The sequence below is a fragment of the Equus caballus genome, chromosome 20 (assembly GCF_041296265.1).
Source record: "Equus caballus isolate H_3958 breed thoroughbred chromosome 20, TB-T2T, whole genome shotgun sequence".
NCBI classification, from domain to species: Eukaryota; Metazoa; Chordata; class Mammalia; order Perissodactyla; family Equidae; genus Equus; species Equus caballus.
The window spans coordinates 19,921,618-19,939,184 of NC_091703.1; the positions used below are offsets into that span (position 1 = coordinate 19,921,618).

A 17,567-nucleotide genomic window follows, 5' to 3' on the forward strand; every position below is an offset into this window, starting at 1 on the left:
TTTCCTTGTTTCCTCAGTTGAGCTAATTAAATGATTGTGCATGGAATTTTGCAAAAATAATTTGAGTAATAGTGAATTTCAGTTTGGGGGGGAAAGGTCAACTTTCTCATGCATTCTATCCACAATTGGCAAATATTCATTCTGTCTCTGACTCATAAAATATTTGAGTGACATCCTGTGCCAGGCACTGTCCTAAATGCTGAAGATGCCAAGATGAATAAAACACAGGCCCTGACCTAGAGAAGCTCACTGTAGTAGGGAGACAGACACGAAAAACAGTCCTTACAACACTGTGATTAATATTATAATTGAGTTATGAACAAAGAGCTATGGGAGTGAGTGACAAGGTATGTCTCAGGAGTAGGAAAAAACAAAAGGCTTCTCAGAGGAAGTAGCATTTCAACCCACTCTTCAAAGGATGATTGAGATCTTGGTCAAGTAAAGAAGAGGAAGGAGGTCTTTGTGGTTTCTTGCATAAGCCATACTACCCCAAAAGCGTCCTCTGGTTTGCCTGCATCAAATTCTTTCCTCCAGCAATCAGTTCTCTACACTGATCTTTCCAAAGCAAAATCTGATCATTGGTTTCCCATCCTTTTCATGATTACTTCAGCTCCCTCAGCTGGCATCTAAAGCCTTTGTCATTCTGAGCTCCCAGCCACACATCCAGTTCCAGTTCCTGCTTTGTCTCCCAGGCAGGGGATACGCTACAGCTACACTGGGACACTCAAAGGGCCATGCTACCTCATGCTTCCTTATCTTTTACATGAGTTTCCTCTGCCTCATGCATGTCTTCTATCCTTTCCGCAGCACTCTAGGAATGCCTCTGTTAGCACCAATCTATTGCACAGTAACGGCTGATAATTTTGTTTGGGTTCATTCAAAAACTGTTGTGTCCATATAGCTCAGCACAGTGCATAGCACATAAGCAGTTCTCAGTACCTGTTTTGGGTGAATGAATGAATTAAAGAAATGTTGTGATAATTATGGTGGCCATTATCCAAGGGTTAAGGGATAAACTGGAAGGAGATGAGATACATAAGGTAGTACCTATGTATGAAGATAACTATATCTCAGAATATTCTACACACACTTTCATTCAGATGCTGCTGCTAAGTCTCTCAGAGATATTGTCCTTCACTTCAGTCCAGAAGTGTATCATAGTTAACAGGTTTTTCAATATTTTGACTTAAAAGAAATTTTGTTAGATCCTGATAATAAAAGAAAACACCAGATGACCTGGCAGTAGCATCAGAAATTTATATATACATTTCTTGAAGTAAAACATAATGATGGCTACATCTTTAAAGCCAAGGTTTTTCCAAGGCTTCCTTCTGTGCTATTTCTATTTGCTCTTCCTGATTCCAAATCTCAGTTGTTATCCGTTAGGTCTGAGGTCTTTATAGCTCTAACTCTGGTCCTAATTTTCCTCAAAAGTTGGAGTTCCAGATGCAATTTGGTATCCTGGATTGAATCCTGGAAAAGAAAGAGAACATTAATGTAAAAACTGGTGAAATCCAAATTAAGTCTGTAGCTTAGTTAATAGTAATATAATAAGGTTAAGTTCTTAATCATCACAAGTGTACCATAGTTATATAAGATGTTAACATCTGGGGACACTAAGTAAAGGATATACAGGAACTCTCTGTTCTGTCTTTGCAACTTTTCTGTAAACCAAAATTATTCCCCCCAAAAGTTTACTTTTAAAAACGTTGGAGTGTTATAAGAATTATGTTCAGGAGCTGGCCCAGTGGCTAGTGATTAGGTTCACGCACTCTGCTTCAGTGGCCCAGGATTCACAGGTTCAGATCCCAGGCACGGACGTACACACCACTCATCAAACTATGCTGTGAAGGCGTCCCACATAGAAAAGAGAGGAAGATTGGCACAGACGTTAGCTCAGGGACAATCTTCCTCAGCAAAAATAGGAGGATTGGCAACAGATATTAGCTCAGAGCTAATCTTCCTCACCAAAAAGAGAAAAAGGAAAGAAAAAGAATTAGGTTCAGTGCATATATATCACCTACAGAGAAATCAAATTCACACAAAGATTGCCCCATGATGTTTGACCACAACCTGATGTGTCTCAGGCACCCCAAAAGGCAGGGTATTGATGGCTTCCTTTATAAACATCCTCCTGGGCGGCTCTTCGCCTTCCAGAATGACTGGATTGTATATTTGTATTTGTATTCTAGGGAAAATTCACTTGTATCTTGTTTTTTATGCTTCTTTTCTTCACCCAGAACTGATATTCCCAAGATCCCTCATTAAACCAGAAAAGTCACTGGGAAGTAATCCGTATTTCTTTAATAATAACGCTAAAAAAAGAACAGCAAAAAATATAAACATTTACAGTACGAATACCTTTTTTAAAAAAAATTCTTTGTACCAGTAACTCACATTTGTTGTGGAAAATTTAGGAAGACAAAAAATTATTTTATTTTTATTGTTATAAATTAATATTTAATTGTGATAAATAAGAGGAAAGGAAACATTCAGCATACTGTCATTACATGGCATTTAAGGTGACTGTGGAAACAGAATGAAATGCTAAATTACGTTATGATAAGCAGATGTTTCTAGGTAATGTCAGGTAAACAATACACAACTTAACATAGCAGAAAGTATGTTTTACCGGGTTACTCCCAGGTATCGGTTGGCACCTATACAATCTGCATAATTGAGGACTAAAATTTTTAAATATCCATTGACTTAAAATATCAGATAATAGGAAAACTAGCTGCATAGTCTACACAGTAGAGAATCTGTTTAATAATAAAGTTGTTAGGTGACTCACTCTTCTCCAAGACCACAAGCTAGTGAAGGGTCACTTCTCCCCAAAGCCACCAAGAAGAGCATTCTCTCTGAGAACATGAAAAAAATATCACGTGCATAAATGTGATTCTGAAATCCACAGGCAAAAGGATCAAACAGAGGAGGGGCTAGTGGATATGACTGAAGTGGGAAGAATTTTGTTTGATGCCTGCAAAGCAAATGGGCAAGTGAGGAGATCAGACTCATAACCAGAGTTTTCAGGGAGCTGTGAGAGCTGCTTCCTGCCCACAGTCGAGGAAATACAAAAATACAGGTGACCTCAGAGACCACCTGGCAAACACCTAATCTAAGGTAGTCAGAGCTGAAAGGAGGGTAGCAGATAAGAGGCATTCTAAATGACAGATCTCAAGGTGTTCTGGCTGAAGAGAGTGCTCAGAATGCTGTGGGTATGCCACAAAGCACTGTGTGAATGTGAGCCTAGAATGTGATCCTTAATTGATAGACCTTCTGTTAGAGCTCATTCATTCATGTGTCCTATTTACAAGGAAATCCAGGAATACAGTCAAATGGTGAATAAGAAAAAGAGGGAAAATTTTTTTTTCACTCAGAGATTTTTGAAAAAATTCTTCTATAATGCATTCTTCCAGTTGGAAAGTAGGTCATTTGGACAGCTACATCAACTCCATCAGGTCACTGAAAATACAGAAAAACAAAATTCCTTCTTGGAAGAAATTACTATACAGCGCCCTAGCAGACTGAATTTAGAAGCAGGTGATACTATTTTTTTACCCAAATTGATATGTTCATCTTCTGTGTATATTTTGAATATGTCAAATTAAAAAGTCTCCCTTCTTTCTTATTCTTGCTGTTCCAGTGGACAAAGGATAAACTGGAAGATGAAGTAGATATCTCCCGTTTCTAATAGGTTTTCCCTTGTATGTTAGGTTTCTTCCAGCCCGTACCATATGAATAGCATTTGACTTGACTAAGGCACTCTCTGCTCCTTGAAACAATTTCTTCCCTTGACTTCCTTTCTCACTGGTCACTCTTTTCACACTCTTTGGCTGATTCTTCCTCATCTCCCCAACCTCTGAACACTAAAGTGATTCTTGATCCTTGGACCCCTTCTCTATCTACACTCTCTCCCTAGAAGACAGTATCCAGTCGTGTAGTTTTACATACCATCATTGCAGAGATGATCACTCCCAAATTTATATCTCCAGCCCAAACATCTCTGCTGGACTCTAGATTTAGATGCCCGATTACCTACTCAACATTGTGATTTGATGTTCAGCAGGCATCTCAACTAAATTGTCTTCCCTCAACCATGCTCCTCACACAGGATTCTCCATCAATAAATGTCAACTCTGTCCTTTCAGTTGTTAAGCCCCAAAACTAAGGGAATTTTTTGACTCCTCTTTCCCCTACAACCAACATTCGTTCCATAGGCAAAACCCACAGGCCATAGTTTCAAAATATAACCAATTACTTCTGACCACCTCTGCTGAATCAGCCTGGTCAAAGCCTAGATTATTAATAGGCAGGCTCCTACCTATTTCTGTTCATTGTGTGTTATCGAACAGACTCAACACAGCAGCCAGAGGCTCTCCCTCTATGTGTCTCAATATTCTGTTGACCATTGTTTAAAAACTGGCTTGAGGGCATTGCTATTATTCTTGGGGAAGGTAAATCATAAAATAGCTTGAAACCTAAAATCCTTTTGAAAACAAGACTTCAAATGAACTAATTAATTAATTAGAAGCATAGACTACAGGAGCTGAGCAGACCTTATAGATCAAGCAGTTCTGGCATCTCCTTGCATTGACTGACATGGAAGCTGAAGCAGAAACAATTACTCGGGCCTCACCCAGTCAGTGGTAGGGCTAGGACTGTGGCCAGATTAGGTCACAGGTCTCATCACTTCTCTGGAGCAGGGCTCCATGGGTTTTTCAGAATTTTGCAGATTATAAAATCACACTTTCCCCCAGATCAGCTTATTTTTTTCTTTGCTGTACATATTTAATGTATGCAACTCGGTGAGTTTGGTGATAAGTGTACATCCATGAAACCATCACCACAATCGACATAAACATATTCATCACCTCCAAAAGTTTCCTCCCACCCTTGTATTTTTTATTATTATTATTTGTGTGTGTTATAAGAACACTTAACATAAGATCTACCCTCTTAGCACATTTTTAAGTATACAATACAGTATTGTTAATTATAGGCACCACGCTGTACGGTATCTTTAGATCTCTAGAATTTATTCATCATGCAAAACTGAAACTTTGTACCCTTTGACTTTATCTTCAGATAACTTATTAATTGCAAAAGTTACATAGTTCAGATTCATAGGATATGTCATATGTAACTTCAGTTTTAAAATAAAGTACTAGAGTTAATAATATGTTTTTCATAACTTAAATTCTGTTGAATTTAGAGATCTTTTAGGGAGTGAGCTCATGTTGTTTTCGCCAAACTCTGTGAAGAGTTTTCATTGTCAGTAAAAGAGCTCCACCCTCCCTTTTGCTGGCTATGATGAACAGCAATGCCAAAGCTGCTGCAGTGGTTACACTGTATATTGGGAGTTCTCCTCCAAAGGGAAACTTGGCTGAGTAAACTCTACTCCTCCTTTCACTCCTAAGAGTCTATATTTGGAGAACCAGTTTACCCTGCTCATCTAGGTTTTTTTGTATTCATTTTTTGACAATTTCTCCCTCTAACCATCTCTAGCTTGATCCTAAACTTGAAAATATAGCATGCACATGAATGCTAGTACTGAAATGATAGGTGATTAGACTTCTGAAAGTGGGTATATATGTATACTTATAGACATAGATATTGATATAGTTATAGATTATTAATCTCTTTGCCTCTGATTGATTTCTTTTGCTCTCTTAAAAATTTTAATCTACGTTTACTCTACTGATTGCAACTGTTAAACTAATCTCACTCAGTCCTTCATTTTGAGATGATACCTCTCAGGATTGTGAGAAGTAAGTGATATATGTATATGTGAAGCCATGTCATAGTGCCTAATGCATTGTCACAGTTCAATAAATGGCAGCTACTCTGTGCTGTCACATCAGCAGCAGCAGCATCCATCTCACTTTGTTTCCTCCCCAATTCATTCCCATTCATAGAGTATCAAATCCTGAAATTTCTGCACAAATAACTTTCAGAAAATTCTGTCTTAAATTATCTAGCTTTACCTATAGGTTTGATGAAATGCAAATGTATAGTGTTTGTTTTTTAAATATATTATTATACTTATTGTTGATTAGACCAGTATTTTTCAAAATGTGGTCCTTGAATCACTGCATTTGAATCACCTGAAGCAGAATAACCAGAGGTGGTTCCCAGATATCTGTATTTTAAGCAAGTACACAGGAGGTTGTTTTGCACACCAACATTTGGGAACCAGCATTAGCCTACTTTCAATTTCATCTTGTAGTCTACCTACAATTTCATCAATGCCATCACTTTTGCCATTGATTTTTATGATGGTGAAAGACAGATTTTAGTCGTTTGTTAGGTTGTGAGATCTTACTACAAACTTACAGTAACTCATATTTAGAGTATAATTCTCTAGAACCTATTGATCAAAGTAAAATATATATTATTATTATAAAGGTGTAAGTCTCCAGAGGGAATAGAAGGACCTAGTACAAATTAGTAGATAATGAATGAATGATAATGCAATGAATTCAAGCCTCCTCAGGATTTAAGTACCTTAGGTATTTAATATTATAGGGGAATTATAGAGAATTATACAGGGGAATTATATAGGAATTATAGGGGAACTGACCATTTATTTCCCCGCTTTAACAAGAAGATTGAGTTCGACAATGCTCTGTTGTACATGAGGTGAGTTGTTGCAAATCCTTTCTAGAACTATATATAGACTCTACTTCCTAGGGGGAAAAAAGGAAATAAAAATGGGCAAGATAACCAGAATTCATCTGTGCAATAGGGCTATCGACTAATGAGACTAGTTTTCTTGAATGACTTATGAAAATCAGAATTGATAATATAGAGCTATACTTTGAATTTCAAAAACACGGCCACTACATGAATATAAAAATCTTCCAAGTTGTAGATGAGACTCTTGTGCTAGATGGTAATGTGCAAGGCATGCACAAAGCAGAAGATATGCTTTAAAATAAGTGCTGAATCTCTTGCAAGATGAAATATTCATATTATTGACATAGACTAAGTACCTTCATCACCAAGGTGCCTGTTTATCTCTTTGCTGCCTGTGCTAAAGTGGTATTAGACATTAAGAAGTGAAGACCAGTGAAGCATTTTACTAAAATTATAATTGCAAAGCTAATTGGAGATTGCAAATTAAGAGGGAATAGCTTTCACAGTGGGGTAAGAATGCCATGAAATCATAGAAATTTACATTTGGAAGGGACCTAGATAATTTCCAGTCAAACCTCCCACTCATATCATTATATCCTGCTTTAAATATGTGAATACAGGGGAAATTCTATCTGTTTATCTAGTAAATATATTATGTTCTAGCAAATGTCATTAAAATACTTCTTTGATTCATAATACCATCTCTCATATTTTTTGTCTCCTTATATTTACTTTTCTAAATGTCAGATCTGGATTCTTGCCCCCACCCCTCATATTTTCTTCTGAAAAGTTTATTCAGAGGTATTTATTTGTTCTGTTAGTGCCCAGATACTTCCCAATCACTAATCCAAATTCTTCTTCTGGCTATAAAAATAGCCTTTATTCATGAGTATTACAATCATTGGTAGAATTATAAAAATTAAATGGCCAACTGGAGAAACCATATTGTTCTAGACGTGTGATTTTTATTCATGACAAGGGAACAAGAACTCACAGGGAGACCTTCAGCCAATTTCCCTCCTCTGCCATACACCATCCCACTAGCAAGTTGATGGACTATGGAGAAACGGTCTTTGGAACTGGCTACTGGACTTGCTCCACCGTTTACTCACCCCTAAAGTCTGGAGTTGTCTGCAAATTCAGTGACAACAACTGCAGAGATAGAACTGTGGCCACTACTTCTCCCCATTTTTTGAAAACAATTCTAAGTTTGATCAAGACATAGGACAGATAACACTTTTATTTTTATGGCTACCATATCAGAAAGAAGGTAGAGGGCCCCTTATAACACCTTCCATAAAGATCTTAGAACCACCATTTTAATAAAATGACAACCATTCTTCATCAGTTCAGCAGGACAGACACGAAGATACCTCAGGAGCCCGATGGCTCAGCAAACATGCAATGACAGGATGAAGGAAGAGAGCTCTGCCATTGCTTTTTCAGGTTGTTTCAGAAATAAATAATGGACTTTTGACCACATAGATTATAAGACTGCTTTCTCATCAACAACAAGTTAAAACATTAATCATATTCCAATAGAGAAAATAAAGAATTTTTGTATTAAGGACATTTCTGTTCCAACAAAAATTTTGCTAAAATAAACAAGTGGCCTTTTTATAATAGCCATTCGTAAACTCAAATCATTGAATAGGACACTTACACCTACTTAAGTTACATGTTTGCTTGTTCAAAAAAATGAATGAACACCTGAATATCCAAAAGGAAACGATAAAAGTTGCCTTTCTGTTTAATTACTCCTTGTTTACATTTTACTAATAGGACAAGCAGTTTAACTTTTGCTTTTGGATTACAGTATGGTGGTCACTACAGATTTCCAAAGAAAACCAGTTTGACCTATGGTAGTAAAAAGATTTGGGTCACTATGGGTGAATATAATGACTAGCTGGTGTGCAGAGGGGACATAAATCTCATAGTCAAAATTGTCTGTAACTGCATTTATATTCTCGTTGTAGGAGATGATTGAGTTAGAAAATAAAGAGCCGAAAGCAAGGAATGGGAAGTTCAGCCTAGAGATGAACCCTGTGAGAGAGAGCCAACAGGGGCACTGACACGAATCGACTCATCATGTATGTTAACAGTTCCTGTTCTCGCTCATGCAGGCCACATGCTCTGCTTTCTACCTCCATGACCTCTCCTTTCCTTCCCACCACTTCCCTCACTTGAGAAATTTTTGGCAAATTCATTATTTAAAGTTTTAGTAGCGTTCTTAAAGCTTTTTGCTAAGTAGGCTAGAACCTCTCCGGGATGTCAGCTGACCTGGAGGATCCACCAGGCCAGCCATTCTCTGAATATGTGCAAAATCTGCAGGTCACTTCTGAACAGCTCTTCATTAGGATGTGCCAACCCACCTGAGCAGCTGTTTGACCACTTACTATATGAATAATTCTCTTTACTGACCTCTAAAAAGTGGTAAAAGATAAGGAAGAACTGGCCTTACTTCTAAGAGGCTTTTGACTTAGTTGAAGATCTAAAACTCATAATTCTGACATAGCTTGAAGAGAATTGCACAGTAGCATGCCAACAAATGCAAACTGCCATGACATATTAAGATGAAATAAGTGCATCAGATGCAAAAAATTAGAAACAATAAAAATATTTACAATAGTTTGCTAAATAAATTATGGTACATCCATGTCATAGAATACTATGCAACTGTAAAAATTACCACAAAGACAAGTAACTACTGATATGGAAATATACCCATGCCCTATGAAATGAAAATTAGATTTCTAAGAAGTGTGCATTGCACATTAAAAACTTTGTTCAAGAAATAATATCTATAGTCATGGGGAAATATGTATAATAAAATATTAACAATGGTTATTTCTACATGTGGGTTTGTACATGACCTTTATTTTCATCTTTATTTTTTTCTGTATTTTCTAATTTCTTTGCCATTTTTATATATTTTTATTATAAAATGGAAAATCAGTAAAGTTACTTTTACATAATGATAGAGAAGGAATTAATGATAGAGGGCTTTCTGGATGACGAAGCCATGTTGCACTAAGTCCTATAATGATTTTTGAAAGAGTTGATGGCTGTGGATCGCAAGAAAGGAGAGTGACAATGGTTTAGATGGGAAGACTTTTACTAGTTGAATGAAAGGAAATGAAAGTTGAGTGTTTGAACTGAAGCAGAGAAAACAATGAGGGAGACCTTTGCAGTTTGACTCCTCCAAGCTTCTACACATGCTATTCCCACCACCTGGAAAGCCTTCTTCCACCGATGAAGTCAACTTTCAAGATGCAGCTCGAGTAACTTTTCCTCCTTGAAGTTTCCTGTGACTCAGGCTTTGGTTTTTGCCCCCACTGTGCCCCATACATGTCTGTACTACTGCACAGAACCCATTGTATTGCATTAATTATGTTTTAATTTGTTTAAACCATTTCCTAGACAGTAAGTTCCACGAGGGTAAGGGACTTATTTTTCTTGAACACGATCTTGTCATATAATAGACGTACAATCCATGTTTGTGTACAGTTGACTCGAATCAACTTGAATTGAAACTATTTTGGAGAAGGATCAGTTAACAGGGAGCTTTAAAATTAAGGCAGAAGAGTTAAATTTTATATAATTCATAATATAGAGGTTTTAAGCATGTATCTCTTTAGTATCTTAGGATGCTTTTCCTATAAATTGGATAAAAAGAAAGCATTACCATTCCTCCAACCATGTGCACCAGAGATTAGAGTCGGCAGTTCTGGGAAGACTGTTGATGGACAATGCTGGGAGGTGCCAAACAGTTTCCATTTAATAATCTGCCAAAGGGCAAGATCATTTTATGTACTACAGGTTGTAGATTTCTGAAAAAGACAGAACAATGGGTTGATGACCAATGTTAGAGAATTTTCAACAAGTTACTTTGATATCACATGACTCCAACCTTATGCCCATGACAATATATGTAGCATTTTTACAATGTCACAGCAATTGTCTTATTTTTCCTGATAATGTTACTCATTTTTAGAACATAATGCAAAGAAAATGAATCATACATTAATATTGACCTAATGAACAAGACATTTTTAAAAATGGTAAACATGGTTCCATCAGACCAAGTATTATCTATGCTTTATCAAATTTTTAGATTATTCTGTCAAAGTTATATTTCAAGAAAAAATATTTCATTAAGGTTTTTAATCATTAAAGATTATAACTATCATTTAATTCAATTCAAGTGAACATAATTCTACCTCTAATCCCTCCTAAAAAGATGTTTTTGTTTAAACTGGACTATTTTCATATCAACTAATGTTGATAAAGTTCAAAGTTAACTCAGTCTTTTGTCCTTTAATTCTGCATCTTTAACTCCTTTGGTGCTTTCTTGCACATTTTGCTAATAGAAAAATGTATTCGTTTAATTATTTCACATACATGTGAGTTTTCCTGCTGTTCCTCTACTTTCCGCACAGTCATTTTCCACTGCAGGTATATAGTTTGCTGACATACTGAGCCATCCAACAACCAACGACAACTGTGTGAGATCTAAAAAAAGTTCTCAAAAATTTCTTTTCAGGGGAAAAAAAAAATGCAACTGTTTCTTGAACATTGTATCTGTTCTTAGGAACCATGACCTAGATATCAACAAAATGGAAACTTTTTTCTCTTAGCTAAGGCAGATTTACTGTGATGGATTCATATTCAGCATTCAGTTCCAAGATGTGAAGCAAATTACTGTTTATTTAGTATCTTTCCTCTAATTGGTTAAAATACATGTCACTGTACTTTTTTCTATATTTTGGGATTATTTTGTATTCACTCTATAAGAAAGGGCAATGTAACGAAAACCCCTGTATCAGTGTAAGTCTGCCAATAGTTTGTGCTATGAGTAGAACAGTTTTCCTTCACTTGTGGTACTACCTGCTCAAACAAAGAAAGCAGCAGACGATACATATCAATATTTTATTGGGATGAATTTTTAAATAATAAATAAATAACTCTTGTTTTGAATTTCTTTACTAAAGGATAATGATGAGCTAAAGCAAGAGTTTGGTCTCTTTGGCATCTTCATAACCATTTTACGTATTATACACCCCTTTCAATAGTGGCATAGACATCAGTGGACACTGAGTATCTATTATGCCCAAGTGTACTGCCCCATATTGTTTACTTATTGCCTTTCTCCTGCGGCTTTCAAAGCGGCTAATCCTCACTCCAACCCTGTAAATCCCTCCTTTTGCCAGATGGAGAAGCTGAGGCTACAGATTAAGCCATAGGATTTTAGAGGCAAAAATATGGTGCCTATTGGGAATTTCTGCTCCCTGCTTTGGAAGTGAATGCATTTAATCCTGTTAGATTGTTTATTTTCTTGAGGAGGAAAGGGTAGAGAGGAAAAAATGGTAGGCCATTCTGAATATAGGGTGATGAGGCTTCTTATCTTCTCCACCCAGTGTATGTTTGCCCTAAGCTGCTAATTTGTGGTAATTGAGGCAGCAGAGGCTACATTTGGGGTGAAGCACAGAGATGAAGAGTCCAGAACATAGCTTTAGTGTTTGCACAAGAGGAAAGTATTTCAAAAAGTCAGGTTGAGTCCTCCCCAGAGCCTCAAATCCACGTCACATGAGTACAATACAAAACAGGGAGGAGTGGAGGTGTTTGAGCACTGTCCATTTCCAGCAAGTGATTGAACATGTTAATGGATAACCGTGACAGCTGAGACATTAAATCAGTACATGCGTCCCACATCTGCTTTGGAGAGTATCCCACCAGCATTCAGTTAATGCTATGATAACTGACTGAGAGCAACATGACACAGAGTTTAAAAAAGAGAGAGAGAGAGAGACTATAAAATGGCTATTTATGGAAATTAAAGAACAAACCCTGGTAGATTCATGAAAGGAACTCTTCTGAGATCTAAATGTTAATTTTAAAAATTAATACTTTTTAACAGCTTTATGGAGATATAATTGGCATACAATAAACCACATACTATATATATATGTATACATAACATATATATTTCACAACTTGTTAAGTTTTGACATATTATATCCCTGTGAAAACATTACCACCATCAAGATAATGAACATATCCATCCTTCTCATGTCCCTTCATTTCTTCATGCCCCTTCATGGCCCTTGGACATATAATTTTATTTCTCTTACATAGATGCCTAGCAGTAGAATGGATGGGTCACAGGGTATGTGTATGTTTAACTTTTTGAGAAATTGCCAGACAGTTTTCCAAAGCGGTTTTTCTCATTGTACATCCCCACCAGCAGTGTAGAGAGTTCCAGTTGTTCCACATTCTCACCAAAATTTAGTATGGTCAGTGTTTTTAATTTTAGCAGTTCTGACAGGTGTGTAGTGCTATCTCATTGTAGTTTTGAAGCATGTCCCAAAGGACTAGTGATATGGAGCATCTTTTCATGTACTCATTTGTCATTTGTATACCTTACTTAGTGAATAGTCTGGTTAAGTCTTTTGTCCACTTTTTAATTGGGTTGTTTGTTTTCTTATTGTTGAGTTGTGAGAGTTCTTTATATATTCTGGTATATGTTCTTTATATATTTTGGATACAGGTCCTTTTTTGAGAAATTCACAAAAGGATTCTAACACTTATATGGAAAGGCCACATACCCAAAACAGCCAAACAACTTTGAAAAAAGGACAAAGCTGGAGGAACAATCAACACTACCCAATTTCAAGCGTTATTACAAAGCCACAGTAATCAAGACAGGGCAGTCATGGTGTAAAAGCAGACAAACTGACCAAAGGAACATAATTCAGAGGCCAGAAGTAGACCTATACATATACACAACCAATTGTTGACAAAGGTGCAAAGACAATCCAATGGAAAAAGGATAGTCTTTTCAACAAAGAGTGCTGGAACAATTGGATATACATATATGAAAATATTAACTTCAATCCATATCTTCAACCAAACACAAAAATAACCTCAAAATGGATCATAGACCTAAACATAAAACATAAAACCAGCACTGGCTTCAAAATTTGTGGGCCTAGTGCAAAATGAAAATGCAGGCCTCCTTGTTCAAAAATTACTCAGAATTTCAAGAGGTAACAGCACAGCATTAAACCAAGCATGGGGCCCTCCTAAGCATGGGAGTCTTGTGACTGCATAAGTTGCATGCCAGTGAAAGCAGGCCTGCTTGAAAATTATAACATTTCTCAGAGACAACCTTTGTTACTGTGGGTTATACAAAGATTTCTTAGGTAGATACAATACCAAAAGCAAAATCCATAAAAGAAACAAATTGATAAATAGAACATCATCAAAATTAAAAACTTCTGCTCTCAAAAGATTGTTAAGTGAATGAAAAGACAAACCACCAACTGGGAGATAATAATTGCCAAAAATAACAATAAATTTTAACATTGTTTGCACACATTATGTGCCAGACACTGCTTAAGAACTTTATGTAAGTTCACATATCTATTACAAACACCTAATAAAGTATTTACAATCTTTATCGTTTTGTAAAAGGATTTCACTTCATATATGAAAAGCACAGGAATTTAAGAATCTAGCTTAATGATATAAAACTAGTAAACCAAGGAGCCAAAATTGGAGCCCAGGACGTCTGACTTTTGAGCCCATGCTCTTTACGTTTCCTAAGACAAAAATGAATGATACCTCTGTCTTCTCATTTTCTGTCCTTAATTTGAGAAGTGCTTTTAAAAAAATCACCTACTTTCTATTTCAACAGACTACTTTTAAAAACTCCTCAAGTAGGCATTTTTGACGGCCACATCTGCCAAGCTACGTTCGATATATAAAGTCCCCTTTCTATAAGTCTTTTCCAAGACCAGGCAAACCAAGAGGTTATCAGTGTTTCCGGGACTGATGTGTACAATGCAAGGGTAGCACAAGTAAGTTTGTAATGCTTAGTTTCAGATAAAGCAGCCTTGAGCTTGAATTGCCACATTGCCCAATTTACTTTTTCAGAGCGAGGGACATTCCTGCTGCAGAGTACATAGTGGTTTCCTATGCTCGGAAAGAATGCATGTGCCTCCTTCAGTGACCACTTACATCTAGAGAGGGACCAAGGCATGGGAACACTTATGTTTATCTGTGCCTAAGCCCACCCACTGTTTCACTGCAGGCCATGGAGAAAGAAGTATCAAGTCCTAAAAAGGCATTTGGGCTGAATAGTACAATATGCTTGGATACCCTTGCTTCATGTAAACACAGGGTGATTGTGAATTCTAAGAGCCTGGGTGTTGCAGTTCAGCAAGGGTCTGATTAGCATCTAGAAAGCATCCCAAGAAAGGGTTGCAGATCTCTTTGTCTGGAGGAGGGGTGTACACATGACTCTGGTCACCAGGGCTTCCTAGCAATTCTCCTATGAATGTTTCATCCAGGTTCCCACGGAGGTACATTTTGGGAGTCTCTAGAACTTTCACAACAAAGGGGTTTTGGCTAGCCCGCCTTATTTTTACTAGCGTGGGTGAAGCAGTTTGATGTAAAAGGAATAGTCATGGGAAACTAAATTTCCTTTTCTACATGGTAGAAATAACGTAGCTTGTAAGGTTTCTCCCAAAGCTGGTAACTGACAGTAAACTCTGTTTTGAACTATCAGTGCTGGGAGTCTTCCGGGATTTCAGCTTTGCCATCATGTAAGTGACTATGTCTAAGAATCAAAAACACACATTGCGTAGCTCCTAGTACTCCCTGGTTTCGTGGGCCTGAAAGCACAGAATCAGATTCCTTATTTCCATTGTATAACGGTTTACATAGCACTTTGATTTTTTAATGTCTTCATGCCTGCCAACCTTCAAAAACAGAAAAACAATAACTGTTTCTGCCTATTCCGCTGGCAGCATTGGGGAATCACATTTTTCCTGGGTATTCTTGATCATGTGGCCAGGGTACATTCCTTCAAGCTTACCCCCCACAGTAACTCAGCCTTTCTGACTTTAAGCCAGTCACACGGAGCAAGTCCAGCAAAACTTGAAACTTTGGCATTTGCCATATATTTAAAACTTAAATTTTAATCAAGTTAAGATATGCAAAGTTTTGAAATGTGAGTGTGCCCTGGGCATATTAGCATAGTTAAATTTTGCCAAACAGAGAAAAATCTTAAGTTTTAAATTTTGGAGCAGCTTTTAAACTCTAGGAAAGAGAAAAATCAATCGAACAAAACATCTGTACATATATCCATTTATTATTATCATTTGTGCTGACATGACTGACTCCAATATGAGTTTATGGCCACTAGTGTTCCCTCACCCAACTTTCTATCTAAAATGACACTGTTCTTTTTGTGTGTACTTATATTAATTTAAGAATATAGAAAACTATGCCTGAATTTAGAAGAAAGCCTTCTTTTGGGTTTTATAATTCTGCTTTCCTTGGTAAGTCTTCATGCAGACCCACTACGTATGCACATAAGAAAGTGAGAATGTCGCTTGTTTCCAAACAATTATTAGAGGCAGTAATGTATAAGGATTATGGGAGAGGAGGGTTGTTGCATCTACCTGTGAAACCAGCATTAAATAGTTACTCCTCATTTCATCAGGAAAAAGGAATGTGCTCTGGGGAATTAGTAGGACAATAGTCATAAAGTACCCATGTGGCTAAACAAAATTCCTGTCTGATGCAGGTATTTCAGTTCTGGGAAGGGAGGGAGGGTTTCCTCACAGAGGGCAGACAGGAAGAGATGAGATCCCTGTTTATTTCTTTCAATGATCTACAAAAAGGAAGGCACCAATCCGTATCACATACATAAACGAAGAAAATTCTTGAGTTAATGCATCTCCTGGCTTGTCTAAAGGTGGGAGGTTTGCAGGGTGAAGGCACACAAAATTTAAGTCCCCGTTGAGAGTTTTTATGCTCATTTCTATCTGAAAGGCTCAATTTTTTCTTGAAGAGTACACATAAGGCCCAACCAAAGTTCACCGTGCAATTCTGTTTTGAACTGTGGAAGGACAGCCTTTCCATCAGAAATGTAACACAGAAACGTCCTTAATTCACACTCTTTTCTGCAGGGTGGGGCCCAAGCAGAACTCCAGAGACTGGAAGTGTGGATTTTAATACTTTGTTTCAAAAGGAGGAGACTCGGGACCTTCTCAGCATCTTATTTAAAGCGGGGTACGCTGAGTAACACGTGAAGCGGTGCATTAATGGCCTACATTGTTACAGGTATGAATTTTACATAAAACGGATTAATATTATATGTCATGGTGTAGAATTTTAAATACTCCGTGCCCATGCATTTTTAATATTTACGTGCTCTAATTGAACGCTCAAGGCAACTGCATTTCTTGAGCCCACTTTTGCATCTAGATGAGTAAAAGAAAAATCCTACGATGTTTTGTTTTATTTATATGTCCCTTCACCAAAGATCTGTATTCGGCATTCTTTTTCTCTCTTTTTTTTTTTTTTTTTTTTGCTAAGCTTTAACGTTTTTACAAAAGAAAACGGAAAGGCTACACATTCCATTCCATCATTATGGTTTCGGCAATTGTGAAAAGGCGAATAATGAAACGGAAGGGGAAAAAATACAGAACAGAACGAACATGCCTTCTTGAACAGCGTCCTTCTTAAGGCACTGGAATCCCAGGGATGGAGTGATGGGTGGCGGAGGGTCCCTGGGCGCCGCGCTATTGGGAGTGGCAGGAGATCCTCGAGCAGGGCCCAGAGCTCCCTTAGCAGCCTAAGCCGGGGGAGAGTGAATTCCAGCCGCACATTCCCGCAGTTCTTCGCAGGAACTTCTCCCTCTCTTTTCTCCTCCCTAGGGCACTCACCAGCCTGGCCCGACTCCCACCCAGTTCCCTTTCCGACCCACGGCGTTGACGGAATGGAGTGCCCTTCCCATTGGCCCGAGCGTCATTCCCTGAGGTGGCACCGTCCGCCTGATTGGCTGGCCACTCCCGACCCCCCGCCCACCCCTCCACTCGGGTTGCCCGGCTCCCCGCCCCCCAGCACCGCCCGGAGCC

At 37.7% G+C, this 17,567-nt stretch overlaps 1 long non-coding RNA gene across 1 annotated transcript; it reads right to left on the reverse strand.

The window, feature by feature from the left end:
* Window positions 1-1,243: 1,243 nt before the first annotated feature.
* LOC111769281 (uncharacterized) lies at window positions 1,244-17,439 on the reverse strand. The gene is made up of 3 exons (XR_011429545.1): window positions 17,152-17,439; window positions 10,325-10,469; window positions 1,244-1,473 (listed from the first exon to the last, which is right to left on the reverse strand). It is a non-coding gene; the product is annotated as an uncharacterized lncRNA (long non-coding RNA).
* Window positions 17,440-17,567: the final 128 nt, after the last annotated feature.